Here is a 21172-nt window from a genome sequence, read left to right on the forward strand (position 1 = left end):
TAGTGACAATTTAGAGGGTGGACTGCAATTTGGGTTTTCCAAAGTTGGACTTGCATGCTCCAACCTCATGGTGGTTGGTTTACCGTTGGGGGTTTTAAAAAATTGGACTTAAATGCTCCACTAATCTCATTTTTGTGGTACTCGTTTCAGCTAGTTGTTTTCCCTCTGACGAAAACATATCAAAAAAATTAGAGGGATGCCTTTGAGTATTGGTGAATAGAATTTTTGTAACCTTTTTTGAAAATCCAAGGGATGCTTTTGGATATTGGTGAATGACGTTGCCGTAAATTATTTGAAAATCCAAGGGATACTTTTGGTATCGGTGGATGGCATTTTTGTAAACTCTTTGAAAATCCAAGGATGCTTTTGGATATTGGTGGACGATATTTCTTATAGCCTCTTTTCAGCTAATTGTTTTTGCTTCATATAAAACCTATTCAAGAAAATTCAAAAGATGTGGATGGCATTCTGCGGACTCTGGACAAATCTGGTTGTCTAATTTACTAATTCTAATTAATGAAATGCTCAATAATATTGAGCTAACCCTTTAAACATCCATAGCCAACCATCTCAGCTGCTAATTAATGAAATGCTCAATAATATTGAGCTAACCCTTTAAACATCCATAGCCAACCATCTCAGCTGCTATCAGCTCTGTTCAAAATAATGGAGGAGAGCACAAAATATTAGCCCATAAAGTTATATGAGTTCATGCTCAGAACAAGATGCTTGTTACAAAGGAGAAATATACAAACAACCCACGATGAGAGCAGCGAAAGCGAAACAAGATGCCACAAGACTGTTAAAACGAGACCAATGCTGGTTAATGGCAAGCAAAAGGGCTGCAATTTACAAATTATCAACTGTATAAAATATTATTCTTACAATTACAAATCTTATATTATTAATAAGATATTATTTTTTTTTGGCTTGACTCACTTGGGTTTGAATATTTAATTTCATGTTTCTCTGAGTTCTCTAGAGATTAGATGATGGTTGACCTATGGCTTGAGAAACCAAGTCCTAAGGACATTTAAGCCATCAAAATCACCTGGATGGCACTCTATTTGGGCCACACCAACCCTTAACATGGATAGATTTTTGCCCACAAAATTTCAAACATGTGACCTTTACATCATGGAGTGACTTTAAGAGTGTACCCATCTACAAGCTGTGAGATTTTAGATATAATTGTTTTTTTTTAAATGGGTTTAATTGTAACGTGTATAAAATTCTTAATTTTTGATATTTTAAAAGCATTTTCTGCCATCAAAAAGTAATAAAAGGGTTCATAACCAAAGTTATAAGGTAGGATGACCCTAAATAGCAATGGCATAGGTCTAATGTGACCACCATCTTAACAACACTAAAACCAACTAAAAATGATACATAAAATGAACATATTCAAGGCTGAAAAAATAAATAATAGTAACATGTCCTTTAGAGAAAAGTATGATATTAATCATTACATGTCTGTGAAGAGACATATACATCCTATAATTGTCTCTCACTTCTATGGAGCAATTCTCCCTCATCAAAATCTTATGGAATTAACATGTTTATACCAATGAGAAATGCATCATTGGATAAAATATCAACATTAACCTTTAATTCATGAGAAGTGTGCTAAAACTTGATACTCTAAAATTCTAATGAAATTGTCTTTCATTGTTGTGTTATATGAAATAAGCCCAATTTAAACACCTCATGACCAATAATGATGCATTTAATTGTTAACTTACAGAAGTAGGTCAATGACACACTTTAAAAAACACATAATGCATTGAATTCAAGCTCATTATTAATGCCAAGGCTTAAATTTTCTTTCCTTGAGATATATTGAAAGTCTAAGAGATGAAAAACAAAACCCACCTCCCTTGATTAGTCCCTTCAAAAACGCCCCAGTACATCACTTTATTCACAGAGCTCTTGGACTTATATTAAGATATAAGTTCTAGACCATTGTAATACTTTGAATATAAGCTAGGGAGCATCTTCAAAGAGACTAACAATGTGCATATGCCAAATTGCCTAAATATTTGAATAAGTAAGACATAATGCTTTTAGTGATTCCTTAGTGAACTAAGATTGAAAATATTTAATCAAGAATTTCTCATCCATAAGTGATCCTCTTAAAACTATATTTCAATCGCAAATAGATATTCCAGAAAGAAATGAACAGTTGATTCACTATTCTTCTTGCATAAGTCACAAATGATAGATTCAATTTATTTGTTCCTAAATCCCATTCCATGTTGAAAATCATTCTTTCATACTTAACTTGAAAAACATAATCTTTAATTCAATAATTCATTAATTTTCAAAAACCTTTTTTCTTAAAGTTAACTTCTTAATTTTCTTAAACATTTTCAATCACTCTAAACTGACCTGTTATTGGATGATAGGCTCAATTTATTTGTTCCTAAATCCTATTTCATGTTGAAACTCATTCTTTCATACTTAACTTGAAAAACATACTCTTAATTCAATAATTCATTAATTTTCAAAAACCTTTTTTCTTAAAATTAACTTTTTAATTTTCTTAAACTTTTTCAACCACTCTAAACTGACCTGTTATTTGAGGATAGACTCAATTTATTTGTTCCTAAATCCTATTTCATGTTGAAACTCATTCTTTCATACTTAACTTGAAAAACATACTCTTTAATTCAATAATTCATTAATTTTCAAAAACCCTTTTTCTTAAAATTAACTTCTTAATTTTCTTAAACATTTTCAACCACTCTAAACTGACCTGTTATTTGATGATAGGCTCAATTTATTTGTTCCTAAATCCTATTTCAAGTTGAAACTCATTCTTTAATACTTAACTTGAAAAACATAGTCTTTAATTCAATAATTCATTCATTTTCAAAAACTTTTTTCTTAAAATTAACTTCTTAATTTTCTTAAACTTTTTCAACCACTCTAAACTGACCTGTTATTTGGAATGAAAGGTTACATGAACCAGTAACCCAACTTCACTGAAGCCAAGTAGATTAAACAACCAAGCAAAGGCAATCCTCATCCTCAGATAAGTGTAAGTTTATATGTACCTTGACCATTTCAGCGGTAAATAATTGGCCGTACTGATGTTAGTCTGCATCCAAATCGACAAGTTGTGAATTGCTTATTTAGTCGATATATATCCAAATCGACAAGTTGTGAATTGCTCATTTAGTCGATATATTCTGGTATCGATAGTTGCAAAATTAAAAAAATATATATTTAAAGAATTATTAAGAGTTTTGATTTCGAATATAAATGTGTTTGAAAAAGTTTTAATTTAACGTGATTATTAAAGAGTCTGGATCTCTCAGTGAAACTTGAAGCAGGCAGTTCATTTTGAAATAGTAAGTATACCGAACTGCCGTTGAAGAAGGTTCTATTTAAAAAAAAAAAATTCCCAGCGTAGGGCAATTCATCTCATTTGCGTAACAGGCGTTCTGGGCAGCGAATGCATAGTCAGAGACCCCTGAAAGCACCCGTTGCACTCCTAGTTTTGCCATGGAACCGTTGACATGCATTGCAATAAAAGTATCTAAGTTAGTTAAACTCTATAATCACAATAATAATATTAGTGCTGGTTATATTAAAGGGCGGGTAATAATAATATTAGTGCTGGTTATATTAAAGGGCGGGTAAATGTAAATAGGTATTAATTTTCACAATTATAAGAATAATATTATTACTGGGTATATTAAAGCTATGAGCTTAAGTCCCGAATATTCCGGAATCGGACACACATGGGTGCGGTAATAAATTGGAGTAGTCTAAGTAGGTGGAGGAATGGGGCCGGAATCGTCTGCTCCGGCCACGGCAATCCCTCCCCCCTCCGCCACCCTCGCCTAGTTCTACCACCCTCTTTCTCCGCCACCCTCCCCTGGCATTTATGATTTTATCGTCACATTCTTTGACAAAATCACCGATCGCAACTAGAGGCCTTACATTATGTGACAGATCGGGGATGAGCTGGAATTGCATTCGCGGCAATTTTATTGCCAGTTCAAATTCAAATTGAGAAAATGGTCACCCCCGGTTTGCTCTCCAATTCGACTCAGCGCCGCTCTGCAATTCCGCTCTGCAGCTCCAAACCCAGGTACTCTTCGGTGAACCTGTTAGCATCCTCTGCTAAAACAATGGCCTGCTGAGCATGACTTGATATTGGATGCTGTATAATTTTGCAATGGACTTACATGAAGAGCCGAATCTCCAGAGACAAACATTGAATGAAGTGAAATGTTGTAGTTTGTTATTTTACCCAATTTGGAAAAAGTCATATTTTCTGAGCCGTTTCTGTCAGACGATTTTAATCGATCCAGCTGTAAAGAAAACGTAAGATGCTTTCAGTGAAATAAAGTTTCAAACCCCTGTTTTGTCCAATTATGGAAAACGTTATAGTTTATGACATGAGACACATCCAATGAAATAAAATTCCAAACATCTATTTTGTCAATTCTGGAAAGGGTTAATGGAGTGCAAAAAGAATAATAATTTCTGAGCCTTCAGTGTCTTAAGAATTTTCATCGATCTAGCTGTGAAAAACATAAAACGCATTCACGGAAGTGAAATTTCAAACCTCTGTTTTTGTCAAATTCTGAAAAATGTTAATGAAGTGAAAAAAATCATAATTTCTGAGCTTTTAATGTCCGAAGATTCTTCATCTATCTAGCTGTAAAAACACATAAAACACATTCCATTCAGAGAGAAATTACAATGCCAAAGAAGCAAGCAAATATTACACATTTGATCCCAACCCAACATTGGAGCAGGTTAGAGTACCATTCAATGTCCTATCACAATCTTCTCAAAAAGCAATTGTTAGCTTTGGCTACAACTCAACTTATTTTATGTGTTCCTTAAAAATAAATTAAGTGGAAGGCTCAGCATTTTGGCCTTCCTGATATACTCGAGAGTTGGTCACCAACTTGTTTTGTTGGATATTATTATTTTTGGACCAGAAAATTATGCAATCCTGGGCTGGAACTTGGAAGTAGCTCATTGACCGTCAACAGATGCCTGCATTTCTTCCCTGTTTTCTAACACCAAGTAGACATTCATAAGTATTCTTTGCAACTTTAATGATGTTTGTAGATCAGACCCAATTGATCATGTGAAACTAGACTCTGATCAGTCATCAGGGATGGTTTACCTGAATTCAGTATTTGGATCCTCTACTGTTCACACCTAGCAGTTCTTTGAAATAATCTGTTAAGCCCACTGTTCAATACCTTCATGACTGATAAATCACCTGACCATCGTAACAAGATCATGTAGAGCTTTCGTACTTGCCATAGCCCATTCTTGGTCTGTGTGAATTCTAGTCAATAATGCAGTCCAGGGCAAAAGAACAGGAGTTGTGGGAAAGAATAGGGTGCTAGATGGATTTATCATAAAATGATAGGGTGATGATATTTGTGTAACGAAATCTCAATCATGGGTTATGCCAATGTAGTGGGGCAAACCATTATCCAACATGCACTCTCCTAATGATTTCTTGCTTGGAAATGGGTGGAAGTTTGGAACCATGAACAAGCAGTCTCCATGGTGCCTGCTTGCCCTGTACTGGTAAGACATACTGCTATAGGCAACCTCCCTATTCATGGTTCCATCCATTTTGAGGTAGGATATTATGATGTGTCTCCATGGTGCTTAAGGTCTGCCTTACAGTGGTACTGGTAACACTTGCTATTATTATGGGCATCACGGAGATAACAATAAACTAAAAAGGGTCCAAACATTAATTTAGGTAATTGCACCCCAAAACTTGTGTCCAGATTGACAAAGGTTTTGATGTGAGAAATGCCATATAAACCTGTCTTCAACAATCCTTATTCTTCATCAACAAATTTCCAGAAGTTAAAACGTAAACATTGGGGGAACTCAAGGTTTCCTTATTTTGGTTTGTTACCAAACACAAGGGGAAATTTCTTATGATTTATGAGTTGATTTTATAGCCGCACTCACTCTTTTCTTATACTTGGCATTATATCTTCCTGCCATTAAATTAGGTATTAGGAATAAGCTTGATGTTTACAAGCATTACGTTTCATTTATGCTACAATCCTTGTGGCATCCTCACTTGTGCCTTATCTTCAGAGGCTCTTGAGAATGAGAAGCTAGATATGAGGTTTCTTATGTATTTTGGTAATAAATTTGAATTGGATTTTGTACTTGGGGTGACAGGAAATGTGAATGATTGGACCCATCATGTCACCTATTCTAGCCTTTTTCCTTTGTAGGCACATCATGCATATCAACAACCATTAGAGATTCTGGAGTTTTCTTGCACCCTATGAGAGTGCACAGTCCCCATACAAAGCTTAGTTGTTATCACCTGAAAATGAATGTTTCATTATGAATTTTCAGAGGCATCCTTTTCTCAGTAATTCAATTATAAGAATGTGAATCCATTGGCATGAGCGTTGTCTTGAAGGCCATTTACCTTGTCTCTCTTTGCCCGAGGACTACCTTGTTCATCTAGCTTGACTAGATGAAGGTACAAATCATGGATATGAGAGCTATGGTTCTTTGGGGAAGTTCTAGTTTATTTTTTTGATATCACCTGTTCGGAGGATATTCTGCATATTTTGGTGTATAAATCACTATTGGAGGTATATGTGGAGGTATTTCTCACCACCAAGGTATCTTCTCACATTGTCTGAGGCATATTCTACATATTTGGAGGGACAGTGTGGACCTTGGTTTACAAGCTGTAGAGACAGGTCAGTGTTCTGAATTAGTTTTCCAGAGGGGTTTCATCATTTTCTTAGTGCTTTCTTGCTGTAAGATTTTTTCACAGAATTGCTTTCGTTCAACACCACTTTGAATTGTAGCACAACACTTCAAGTATACTGCTTACATCTTCTGCAAGTCAGCGTACATTTCTATTGGGTCAACTGTCTCTTCGATTCCTATCTGCCTACACAAACCATCGTTTAGTGTGGTTGTGCTAGTATTTCCCTTTATCTGGCATTTTAACCTACCTCTAGAAAGGAAAGACAGAACAGTATGCCCCACAGAAAATCAACTGCATCTGCAAGTTTTGAGAACTTAAGCAAGTAAATATAGTATATTTATGACACACCATAATACACTATAATTCTCCCCCCTTTAGTGTAATGGTACCTTTGTGAGGGGACTAATATACAAAAATGTTTGAGAATAATGAAGCAATATGTTCACTGTGATCTGAATTAATCTATTCACACATCCCAAAATAAGGGAATCTGTACTTACTATCAACAGACACACCAAAGAATGATGTGAATTAGTCTATGATCATAATTATTCCTATTCACACATCTAAAAATAAGGGAACTGCATACAATATTCACTTCCTTGAGTGAGGACAAACCAACACCGCAAACACAAGTGAAGTTCACTCCAAAATTGCACTGAAATGACTTGTGATTACATAATTATATACATGAAACAATCTCCTTGGATGAAGTTTTGACTAAGCTAACCTGTGATATAAAGGACTTATTTCCATGTTCTCTTTGTAGCTAGAGAGGCAAGGGATGTTCATTAACTACTCCTTTGGATTTGCGACATTACTAATTTGAGTCTGTGGCTGTAAGGTTAATGCATTTCTCTATTTCCTGCCTGTGGCCTATTTATGAAATACAATTCTATGTGTATTCAATTAATAATATATGACCTCTCACCTTTGTTCTATGTCTTGTACAAAGATACCTGTCTTCAGTGTAGCTTGCACAATAGTTAGTGGGCAATGGAATAACAAGATGTACCTTTGTTGTTCAGTATGCCAATCTGGTCTTTGAGCTTTAGTTTTTGTGTTCAATGGAATTCTAAGTGCAACTTATCTACGATCACCTCTATACTCACCATTCTTCTGAAGGCATGTGAAGTTGGTGTTGTTTGTAGAAACTAGAAATGGCAATATCGAGGCCTCCATTCTTCATTGGTCCATTGCTTGGCTGCTTGCTTGCAATGCTAATTGAGTAGACCGAGCTATATTTAACAGAGGCACTCCATATTTGTTATGAAGTCGAGTTTATATTTTGCCCTGAGGATCATAGCCTTTGAGATTTGTGGGTTTATGTTGAGTGAATTCTAGAAGCAGTTTCCAAGTATTCTTAGAGATATTATGTTGGGAATGTTCCTGTACAAGTCACAACACTAATGAAGCAATTGAAATTTTCCAGCCAATACCAATCTCCAGGCTTCTATAGTTGTGTTTAGAGCAAGGTTATTTTGTCCAATTGAACCTTCTATCAACCACATGCAGAAGGTTCAATTGGAACACACTGTGTAAATGATACGAAGCATAGACCAAGATTCAACCTAGACCATGCCCTTAATGCCATTCTTGAATAGAAAGCTAATGCTCCACTACTATGTTGGGAATCTTCTTCCAATTACCAAGTGGATGCTTATTGAACATTGGCTCGTACTTGTGATACGGCAGAATGTTTGCCTGTTGCTTCAACAAAATGCATCACCTTGGAATGAGAAACATATGCTAGCTCAGTTTGTGATCCAATGCTTGCATAAATTGGAATAACTTGTGATTTCCTTTGTGAAAAGATGATGGTAGCCCAAGCTTTTGACAAATTGCATGACAAGATGTGATTGTTATGCAAATCAGAGTACATCATGTGTTAAAGGAAGTCCTACTTTTCTGTGTTTTAAATTTCGACCTAGAAACAATCATCTTTAAATCAAAACCCTTGCAAACGAGTCAGGGGACCTGTAAACCTTGGTGGATAGCAGTTTTAGGCTTGTAAAGGATGAAAATTTCTTCAACTCCTTGAATACCTTATGTACACACTCTAGCTGTTGCTTAAAAATAAGAATGTTGGGAAATGATGATGTTGTACAGGATGGTATTTATGACACACCATAATACACTATAATTCTGCCCCCTTTAGTGTAATGGTACCTTTGTGAGGGGACTAATATACAGAAATGTTTGAGAATAATGAAGCAATATGTTCACTGTGATCTGAATTAATATATTCACACATCCCAAAATAAGGGAATCTATGCTTACTATCAACAAACACACCGAAGAATGATGTGAATTAGTCTATGATCAAAATTAGTCCTATTCACACATCCAAAAATAAGGGAACTACATACAATATTCACTTCCTTGAGTATCATTTATTTTAAAACTCATAGATGTATTTAGGTCCTATAATGAGCATTCCATCTATATAAAGTGGTGATTGCTAAATGTGTTTTTTGCCGAATAGTTGCCAGTATTGAAAGTGTTACAGTGTAAATGAACACAAATTATCTACTTTTTTTTAATTATATATGATTGAAAAACATGTTGAGTATTAGGAAATAGATAATTGTCTACTTGTTTAACATGAATTTATTGTTATCATTATTTTTCAGGGTTTTGAAGTGTAAAAGATGGTGCAAAAGTGGCGTTTATGCATTGAAGTGTCTTGCTTTCCAAATCCAGGTCGAGCAATTATTAAATTCGTCCTTTACAATATGGCAACAAATCATTTATTTCATGGAAAGAGAGAAGTGCCTCGAATGACGAAAAACAATGAGGAATATTACATTGCCCTTGTTGAAGGGTTAAAAGAGGAAAAACAACATGATGTCAATGATATTGAAGTCTTCACCAACTCGGAGTTGATATGTAATCAGATGAAAGGCATCTATCGGGTTTGGAAGGACAATTTAAAACCTATTCATAAGGAAACAATAAATTGGAGTTGTCAATTTCAACATTTTACCATCAATCACTCTGCAGATATTGAAAATATGTCCATTGATATAATGTCCAGAGCATTTTTAAGCACATATGTAGATGCCAAATATGACGTAGGATCACCATCCACTGCAACAGAAATCATTGATCACCATCAATATAGATCCCCATTGTGCGAATGGGTTGTTGTTATCATTTTTCTGGTGTCTATCATAGCATGGTTCTTTCACTAAAGAAGAACCTATCAATGTTTTATTTTTCCCAACATGCAACGATTATAGTTTTTTGTATGGGAGACAAATTTATGGACAAATGTAATATATTCCATGTACATGGACAAATATATTTTGAGAAAAGTAACTGGTTCATGGTTTTGTGATTATCATTAATACATTATGGTGTTGTTTGATCCTTCCAAACACCTTCTCAGATCTTTGTTTCTGGAGAGATATTGATATGCTATGTGATTTGTTCGTTGGTCATTGATCAATGACGAAAGGTTACTTTACTATGTGTATAAGCAATTTATTCTTAATAACACATATTTCTCTTGAAACTAGTTTCAATTTTTTTCTCTTCGAGTTTACATAACTAACTAGACAATATCTGTTTTTGGAAGACTTTGAGAGATAGTTCGAAAGTAAAGTTGCATTTTGCCAATTTATCTGTTCAATCTATATGAGTATTTGTTTTTTTTAATGTAAATCAAGCATTTCATGGATTTTTTTAGGGTTCAAGACCGTATAACAAGATTTAAAGTCATTATATAATGACAATTAAATTTGAGTAGCAAAGATAGCAATCATTCTTTTTAAACACTAGAAATAAACTCAATTGACCCTCGTGATTACTTGCAAAATCTTATTTCTCAGTTTTATTATTTATAAAATGAAATTAACTGCTTTTACAATGCATGTGATGAGATATTGTACATAAACAAGTGACATACTTGTTCATAAAGGGCACTCATACAATCTTTCTTGTTTATATCTATTGTCCACAAATCAAATCTCGGAATCTCAAGTACCCGAAGTTGCAATATTAGAGTGTAACAGGTTCTCTCAATCAACCTAGATTGTTGAAATCACAGTTTAAAGAAAAAAAATTGTGATATCAACAATTTCAGGTAAGCCAAATTCTAGAGGTAGCCTGAAACTGGTTATATTATTTAATATTTAAAAAATAATATAAAATATAAAATAAATTAACATTAATTTAATTTAATCCATGGGCTTAGAAGAGTCCATGATAAAGCTCATTGTTTTAAGGCACTTCTTATGTGAAGATCGCTGATTCCAAATCCTTTTTATGTGAAGATCGCTGGTTCAAAATCCTGTAAGTGTAGCTTAAAAAATGAACATAAATTCAACTTAATTCTAAACTTTACATTTTCCCTAATTCTACTCAACTCTGAAATTTCCATTTTTTTTAATTCTGCTCAAATCTAAAGCTTCCATGGTTTTAATCTTCTCCATGTTTAATAAATTAAAAATCAAAATAAATATACATTAATATTAATAAATTAATAACATATTTCATCCATTTCAAAAGATAATGTGCTTCTTTATCCGGATTAACATGCTGAATATGCATTGCATTGATGCCAAGATCACTGAATTTAAACGATGCTATGGTAATTGATGGGAATGAAAAGAAAAAATTGCTCCTTTCTCTTGTCCTTCTTAGATGAAAATAAGTAACCCAACAGGACCTTAAGTCAAATTCTCCATAAGCCTTTACTTAGCTTTACTGCAAAGAGATCTTGCATTAAAAGCAACGAACCAATTTTAGTAGATACATGAAAGAGACGTGAGCCAATTTTAATAGAACCTTCTAAAAACAGAAACCAGTGTCTGTCTCAATAGGATCAATTGCTCCATTTTGTTATCCTTAGATGAAAATAAGTAATCCAATAGCATCAAAAGTCAAAATCCCCATAAGCCTATAAGCCTTTACTTAGCTTTACTGCAAACAGGCCTTGGTTTAGAAACAAAGAGGCAATTTTAGTAAAAACTTGAAAAAGTTGTAAGCCAGTTTTAATAGAAACTTGAGAGTCTTGTGAATTAAACATAAAACATGGGAAGTAGATCCAGGATAGCAAACTTCCTAACACAAGCAATCAAACATATATGAAGTATGGTATGAACCTCTTACCTATGGACATGTTTTTAAACAAAAGATGGAAAAATCAAAATCAAATCTCCAACTACCCACATAAGGCAGAGAGTGATATGTCAGATTAAATTACAATACATTTACTGCAGAAAATTAAATTACAGTACATTTACTACAGAGCAAAAAAAAATCAGAGCAAGGGCAAATAAGTTTCTTAAGCACCACGGGAATTGGGCAAATAAGTTTCTTAAAACACCACAAGAACTACTTGAAGAGAGTTGAATTGAGCAATTTTTTCAGTTAAACTCGCTTGACTTTAATCTAAAAGACCAGCATTAACAGAATCAAGTGAAAAATTGATATTTTAACATATCTTAACTACCAATATTTATAAGAGAAACGACTTACATATAGATAGCCCAGAAAAATGGTACAAAGCTTTCATTAATCTCTGCCAGGAAAATTCATCAGCACAGTGCTTTCTATTTGGTAAATAAGAACTACCAAGTTGTGAGAAATCTCATATGTAATACAACTAGAAGCTAAATCTTGAAATGCTTTCTCTTAGAGGGTGAAAGCAGGCATTAATCACAGTTGTTGTTCAGCTCCTTGAAAACAAACTTATTGACAGTAGGTACAACTGCTATATGGGTGTCTGATATATAAATGCACCACCAGGTTCTGCAACAAAGACACATGCCCTATTCCTCACTTCCAAACTTGCCAGCAACTCACAATCCAGCATTGGTGATGAGAACGATTCTAGGACAGTTTAAATTAAACACTCCTTCTTCAAAAATACCAAATCAGGCTTCAATTCCAAATAAGGGGTTTGATTTGTGTCTTGTTTGCTTCATGTTTTTAGAACTCATGGAAAAGTTGGTTGTGCAGTTGGTAACAGAGTTCATAATTGAAGCATTAGAATAACTAAGAATGCATGTTTCAGGTTGACTTGGTTCAAAAGCAACAGGTTCAGAAAACTGCACGTCAAGATGCTATGAACCCAAGAGCTTCTTTCTTAAATATGAACACCGTAAATAAAATTAGATTTGTTTTGATCATATAACAGATCTAACATTTGAGAATATATTTGAAGAACAATTTAGATTGATGTCCAAAACACTAATTCATTCCCAAATTGTGGTGTGTATACAACATTGTTACAGCTTAGTCTGCAGTATTAGACCAATTACGTGAGAAAATACAGAAACATTGCAGTAAAAAGAACCAACAATTCAATTTGTTGAACAATTACAAAGCCATGTGAATTAACTCGACATTCCATGTCAAAGTTCAAAATTTCATGAAACTTCAGGAGAGTAGTGGCATCTAATTGAACTTTTACTTTTGCATTGATGAGGGCTCAAACATTCCTCGGTGCTCATCAGGCACCCATATTTTTAATATTGCACTGATGAAGGCTCAAACTTTCCTCAAATTTTGCAGGCACCCATGTTCTCAATGTACCTAGAGCCTTCTGAAACAACCCAACATTCCATGTCAGAGCACAAAGTTTCATGAACTTTAAGAGAACAGATTATGTCCATGAACAGATTATGAAAAAGGTATTTTTATAACAACATAACAATGGGAAAACATAAATATACTTATCATATGATAAAGGGCCACCTGACGACGCCATAATAACCTAGCTTATATATTCTTTGTGCATACCTCATTGATTCCCACTAGAGTTGAAGTCCTTCCATAGATGATCAGTCATGGTAGAAGATGATGCTTCTCCACTTATTCTATAGTTACCTAGAAAAATTTCAAACGTTATCGCAAAGAAATTTTCTAGAGCATCAAGGTATATGTGCATCCACAATGAAAGAGTGTCAAATATACCTGGCATGGCAGGTAAGGTTGGATGGTCATGCATCTCCCTTTGGCCTTGGGTTATCGCTGACGAGCCCCAATTTTTGGTATAATTTGGGCTCATTTGGCCTACCTGCTTTGCTCAAACCATTCAATTTTTACTGCTTATGCATGCATTTCTTAGTTTATTCATGTTGTTTGTAGGAAGAAGGGTAGACATTTTATCTACGTGACTAATGCATGATGGTTTCAGGTTTTTGGCATTAAAAGGGAGAAAAAGACAACGAAAAAGGAGACAATGAGGTGGCACTACTGGTTTTTAGGAGAGGATGTCCACGGTCTTGGGGACCTTCCTCGTGATTCCCACCAAGAACTCCGAGCTCCAATCCATCTCCCCACTGAGCTTAGAAGCAGCCAGCTGTTCTATAGGAACAACAGTTATAACTGTTCTACAGGAACAATAGTTATGGCTGTCCTACAGGATCAGCAGTTAAACTTTAGTTGGACAGCCGAGCTCCTAAAATCAAGGACATCTGTTGGATGATCGTTTTTGCATAAATACTGAGGCCGTAGCCTTGCAGAGAAGCTTTTTGAACCTTGGCATTACTCTTGTAATTGGAAAGTACGAGCTAGAGCTTAGTCTTTGTTCCTTTTTATAAGCCAATTTGGCATGACATCAAATTATGAATAAAGAAGGCAGATTTTGATCTAGTTCTGAGTTTTCTCAAGGAGCTATAGCTCTCAGGTTAGGGCCCAACCTGAGAGCAATAGATCTCCTCAGTGTTGTAATGTGTTTGCATTTTGTTCCAGCACTTTGAGTTTGTTTATTTTCACGTGCAATTCGAATTCATAGTTTGGTAATTTAGTCGTTTTCATGAGCATAGATAGGACTAGTCTATGGTGATTTGCTTTCAGTTGCTTAAGTTTGATCGGAGGATAGATATAATCTCTTGGAGCTCCAAGGAAAAAAGGTTGAGGAAGTCTCGACTGCCATCTCTGTTTGGAGATTGGAGTGCAGCCTATATCAACCACAAAAATATGCAGTTCTTCACTTTATACATGCTGCAACATAGTCTCGTTTATGATAGATCTTTCCATGCACTTCACTCTTGCACCATACACTTTCATCACTGCTTCATGCACATTCCTCTACACGCTTTATATTGTTGTTCATTGAGTTCATAGCACAGGTAGCATAGGTTAATGAATTTTCATCTTGGTGACAGTCATAAGCCATTTTTTTTATTTACACTGCTCTTCATCATTCTATTACCTTCTTCTTCGTCTTGATCATGCATAGAACCACATCCTTGACCTCTGCTCTGCTCTGTTATCTCCCAAACTCCTCCACTCCTCACGTAACTTCATTCTTTAGACATTTCGTTGTTATAACCTTCCATCCATCAACCCACTTCATACACTCGTTCTCCATCCTAATTCTCCACTCCTGAGCCATCACCAGCTTTATTCCTACCTTGCACATCTCCCCCTACCATTCCATCACTCCACCATCACTTCAAACACCCACGGTAGGTCATCTTGTAGCAATTTGTAGACTTCCTGTAGAAACCCCTGTGTTTCCTGTAGAATCCCCTGTAGACATCCTGTAGGAGGCCACTCACTCGGTTGCTGAGCCTCTGAACGGGAGGAACCTCTGTGGACTGATGCTAAGGATCTCTGGGGAGCTCTCCTAGCCTCCCCAACCTTTCCCAAGCTTTCCTTCCTTCCGCATCACATCTGCACAACCAAACCCTAATAAGCACAAAATCACAATCACTCCATCCACTTAACGAAAAAATACAAAAACATGTCTTTTAAGATGCAAGTAGATTAGATTCATGCATTTTCACTTATTAGAAGTAATGGCATCATTGGTAGAAGTTTCCTTCACATTCTTTGCATCATAGAGGTTAGACTAGTTAAATTAGGGTTTGCTAGGGTTTCCATGTTTTGATTTGCTTTCAGTTCATTTTTTCCAAGTATATTAGTCTTCTTTGAGCTAGCTTTCGTCCATCATTTAACAAGCTTCTTCTGAGAGCCTGTAGAAGTTGGCTTGAGCCCTAGAGGACTTGTGCCAGCTGACCAAGTGACAGCAGTGACAAGAGCTAGTACTTGTGCATACAGCACCGTCGCTTCCAAGTTTGTACGAACTACCGGGTTGATAAAATTAAGAGACAGGAAGCCCCAGGAGTTGTAGCATTATTGCTACAATACTGGAGCTCACCACCTTTTTGGCGCCGTTGCCGGGGAAGCGTAAGAGTATTAGCAATTGTTGCTTTTCTTCTACTTTCTTACTCTTATCTTCTGCTAAGTAGTTTACTTCATTTCCATTCTGCAAAAGTAGCATAGCATTTCCTACTTTCATAGATTAGCATTTCCTGCTTTCATAGATTAGCATTTCCTTTCTGCAAGCGTAGACTAGCATTTCCATTCCTGCAATTTCATTTGAGAAAAGTAGATTAGTCCTTTCCTGCTTTCAGTTAATTTTTCATCTTTCATAGATAGTTGCAGATCAATCTGTCTCAGTTTTGCAGGTACCAAAAGAAAAGAAAATCAAAAGCAATCAAAGAGAAAAAAACAAAGTCTTTTCCATTTCATGCCTCGTAGGAACCGAGATAGATCAGGCAAATTCCTACCAATCACCCCCACCACATCACTGAGTCACCCTTCTCTCCTCTTTGGTGACAGTGACCCAGAAGAACCTATAGGTGAACATCCTGAGATATCCAAAGATCCTATAGTAGAAGAAGAGTTAGAGACTACTCCATTTGAAGCTATGGCTGATAATAGAAGAGAAGATGAGAGAATAGAAGGTGCCTTCCCCATCCGAGAGACCAATGGAGAGATGAAAATGAAAAACATTAGCCCCTCCGCCTTACCTCACTTTCATGGGTTCACAACTGAAGATCCAGATACCTTCCTGTTTGAGTTTGCTGTCCTTTGTAGAACCTATTACTATACTGAATATGAGCAAAAGTTGAAACTTTTCCCTTCCACTCTCAAGGATGTAGCACTACGCTGGTTCATGGGTTTGCCTGGGAATAGTATCACTACTTGGGCTCAGATGCAGCAAGCTTTCAACACCAAGTACCAGGATTACTGTAGGTCCAAGGAAACAAAGGGGGAAATCTTTCGGATGTCCATGGGAAATGATGAGTCCTTAGAGGATTATGAGGAGAGGTTCCAACTAAGCTATAAGCGGGCCAGGTGCACACTTGACCCTGAATCCCTCAAGTTGGTCCTACTCCGAGGAGTCCCTGAAGACCTCCTAGATACCCTTCACATGTTAGCTGGGGGGGACATTTACCAATTGCCTTATGAGGACATCAAGACTGTGTTTAGAAACCACTCCAGGGCAGCTCAGAAACGAGGTAGAGGAAACCACCTCTCAACTAGTGTCCCTTTCTCCAAACATGAGCTTGCAAACCAATTAGAAGATCTTAAGAGTGAGGTGAGACAAACCATTGCCATGCAGCTTGATACATTCAGGATTCAGCAAAAGAAAGAAGAGGCTGAGAGAGCCTTGGCTGTCTTCTGTCCTAGGTGCACAAGGAGGCACCCTAAGAACGAATGTCCATTGCATTCGGTTGAAGTGTGTTTCGTTTGTGAGGAGGACCATCCCACAAATCAGTGTCCAACCTTACCTGGGTTTAAAGCCATGTACCAAGGGACCGAAGCTCCCACAGAGCCTCTCTCTTACCTCAACCAAAGGAGGCCACAAGGATCTAGACCTTATCAGTAGGGGATGCAAGGGGCGTCTCAAGCTTATTACAACCCCAACCGGTCAACTCCTATGCCTTCCTGGGGTCCCCCTGCTCATCCTTCATGCTCCATGCCTCCTCCATGGTCTTATCCACCTCAGTACCCCACTCAACCTACTTCTCACCCATATCACTCACATACCCAGCCACAGCCTCAATGGAATGCACCTCAGTCGGGGTGGAGGCCGCAATACAACACTCCTCCTGCCATTTTTCCTCCACCACCAGTTCAACCTCAACCATTACCTCCTGCTCCTCCAAGGCAACCTCAAATGCCTGCTCAACCGAACCCGAACCCCAACAATAGACAGGCCCAACAGGTATACACTGGGGAAACCTCATGCCCTACCTATGCTGTGGAGATCCAGGAGATCAACCTTCGATCTGGAAAGACTCTACCAGATCGCCAACCTCCTCCCCCAGAGGATGAGGAAGATAAACAGGAAAGTGAACGAAAGGCTATTCCACCCTTTCCTGAGAGACTAACAGCCACCACACAACCTAACCGAGAAGAAGATGAGCTTTTGGGTGAGCTCAAGCAGTTGTGTGTAAAAATCCCACTTCTCCAAGCCATCAAAGATGTGCCAATATATAACAAGCTGGTTAAGGAGAAGTGTTTCAAACACCCAGGCAGACGAAAGAAATATGCCTCAACTATCAATGTCATAGGACAACTGTCTGACCTTATGCTAGGACAAGTCATCTGCCCAAAGTACCTAGATCCCGGAAGTCCTGTAGTAGATGTTCACATCAATGGCACCATTATCCCCCACACCTTGATTGATCTGGGGGCGGCCATCAATGTGATGACCAGGGATACCATGCTTAAACTCAATCTTCAGGGTTCCTTGAGGAAGACCTCGACAGTACTACAATTAGCAGATCGCTCCACCGTGACTCCCGAAGGGATTGTGGAGGATGTCATGGTCTCCATTGATTCTTGGGAATACCCTGCAGTCTTCCTGGTTCTGAAACCAAAGGCTAAGCTTACTGGATATCCTCTCATTTTGGGAAGGCCTGGGTTAGCTACTGTAGATGCTTACATAAGTTGTCGGACAGGAAACATGACTATCAAAAATGGTCCCATGTCCAAGCAGCTAGTCCTATACCCTCCTGCCCAACCTTCTTTAGAGCATGATTTACCACTCTGGTTGGAACAAGGAGAAGAAGACGAGGTGTAATCAACACCTCTGTGCACCTTAGATACCGCTAGAAAAGACCCCCCAACCGAGGATGACTTGATCGAGACCTTGATCCAGAATCCACCTTCCAGTGCTCTACCCTTAGAGGAATTGGTGGAGGATGCCCAAGCTAGCACCTTAGTGGATCTCTGTACAACCAACCCTGTTACTCCCAGAGTCAAGAATTGGAGTTCGGCCCTGAGAAAGCATTGAAGATCAGCTCCTCCCTATCTCCTTCCCAGGAAAAGGAGTTGTGTAGTCTGTTGGCCAACCACCTAGATGCTTTTGCTTGGAGCTATAAGGAAATGAAAGGAGTCCATCCTTTGGTCTGTACCCATCATATATACATCAAAGACGATTGTAAACCAGTTAGGCAACCTCAGAGGAGAATGAATTCAGCCCTTAAAGACATTGTCAAGGAAGAATTGCAGAAACTGTTGGATGCCGGATTCATCTACCCCATCTCAGATAGTGAATGGGTGTCCCCTCTAGTGTTGGTTCCCAAGAAAAATGGGAAATGGAGAATTTGTGTGGACTACCGAGAACTGAACAAAGCTACCAAGAAGGACCATTTCCCTCTACCTTTCATAGATCAAGTGTTGGATGGACTGGCAAGAAAGAAGTTCTTCTCTTTCCTGGATGGGTTTAGCGGGTACAATCAAATCCAAATCAGCTCGGAAGACCAAGATAAGACCACCTTCACTTGTCCTTGGGGTACCTTTACCTATCGAGTCCTTCCCTTTGGGCTATGCAATGCTCCTGCTACCTTTCAGAGAGTTGTCTTGAGCATCTTCTCGGAGTTGGTCCATGATGCAGTGGAAATATAGATGGATGAATTTACTCCTTATGGGGCCAACTTCCAGGAAGCATTGTCCAACCTGGGGAAAGTCCTAACCAAATGCACCGAGATGAACTTGTCCCTTAGTCCTGAAAAATGTGAATTCCTAATGACTGAGGGGACCGTGCTAGGCCATACCATTTCTTCCCAAGGATTGCAGGTGGATCCTAACAAAATTGCTCTCATCAAGAGGGTTCCACCTCCTCAAAAGGTAAGGGATGTCCGGAGTTTCTTGGGATTAGCAGGATACTACCGGAGATTCATTAAAGATTTCAGCAAGCTAGCCTCGCCATTGTTTGGTCTGTTGGCAAAAGATGTGGAGTTTAAATGGACTGACGATTGTCAGAGGGCTTTAAATGAATTGAAGGACAAGTTGGTGTCAGCCCCAATCCTGAGAGGTCCAAACTGGGCCCTACCTTTCCACATCCACACTGATGCCTCGAACAAAGCCATAGGTGCAGCTTTAGGACAAGTTGAGCAGAAACTTCCATATGACATTTACTTTGTTAGCAAAAACTTGTCCAAAGCTGAGCTGAATTACACTATAACCGAGAAAGAATTCTTGGCTGTGGTCCATGCAATGAACAAGTTCCGACATTATATTACTGGTTACCAGACCTTTGCACATACTGACCATGCTGCTATTAGATATTTGATGAATAAACCATATGTGAATGCTCGTATTATTAGATGGTTACTTTTATTGCAGCAGTTTGATCTAACCATTGTTGATAAACCAGGTAGAGAAAATGTTGTTGCTGACTTTTTATCTAGATTGGATTTGTCTGCAGATGAGGATGGAATAGTGGACGATCAGATGCCTGATGAACATCTGTTTGCTATTTCAGTACTCTCTCCATGGTTTGCTGATATAGCAAACTATCTTGTTTCAGCACAGTTCCCTCCACACCTATCTTCCAGAGAGAAGAGCAGAATCATCAGAAAAAGTGCCTCATTCATTTGGATCGGGGCAATCTGTTCAAGCTTGGCCCCGATCAGATCTTAAGGTGTTGTGTAAGGGAGGAGGAAGTCTTTGATATCCTCCTCACTTGTCATGATGGGCCTTGTGGAGGGAATTTTGCAGCAAAGAGAACTGCCTTCAAGATCCTGCAGGCAGGCAACTATTGGCCCACACTTCATCAAGATGTTAGAAGATATGTCAGTCAGTGTGACCAATGCCAAAGAATGGGGAAACCGACCCAAAGGGATGAGATGCCTCTCCAACCTCAAGTGACTCTTGAGCCATTTGAGAAGTGGGGCATGGACTTTGTGGGCCTGGTAGAAGCCACATGGGCCTACAACACCACTTGGAAGACCACCACCGGTTTCACACCATATGAGCTGGTCTATGGGAAGAAAGCTTTGTTATCCATTGAGTTTGAAAGCAACACCTTGAGGATGGCAGCTCAGCTGGACCTAGATCTCATCCATGCACAACAAGAGAGGCTGCTGCAGCGGAATGGCCTGGACGAGCACCGCATGTAGGCCCTCCTTCACTCAGAAGTGGTTCAACTTCAGAGGAAGGTGTGGCATGACCAACATCTCCATGACAAGCAATTTCAGCTGGGAGATTGGGCTTTGTTGTATGATTCCAGATACAAAGATTTCAAGGGGAAGCTCAGAACCAGATGGCTAGGACCATATACAGTGGAGAAATGCCATGACAATGGATCTGTCCTCATTCGAACCATTGATGAGGAAGCCATTCCCATGCTTGTCAATGGGCATCGATTGAAGATCTACAAGAGACCTCTCTCAA

General features: G+C 37.9%; 1 pseudogene; it reads left to right on the forward strand.

The window, feature by feature from the left end:
- Window positions 1–3789: 3789 nt before the first annotated feature.
- The window catches only part of LOC149144755 (NAC domain-containing protein 75-like), a 124074-nt pseudogene continuing 106691 nt past the window's right edge, over window positions 3790–21172 (forward strand).

This window comes from Pinus tabuliformis, chromosome X, assembly GCF_031772625.1.
Source record: "Pinus tabuliformis cultivar Carrire ecotype Pingquan chromosome X, CPIR1, whole genome shotgun sequence".
Classification (NCBI taxonomy): domain Eukaryota; kingdom Viridiplantae; phylum Streptophyta; class Pinopsida; order Pinales; family Pinaceae; genus Pinus; species Pinus tabuliformis.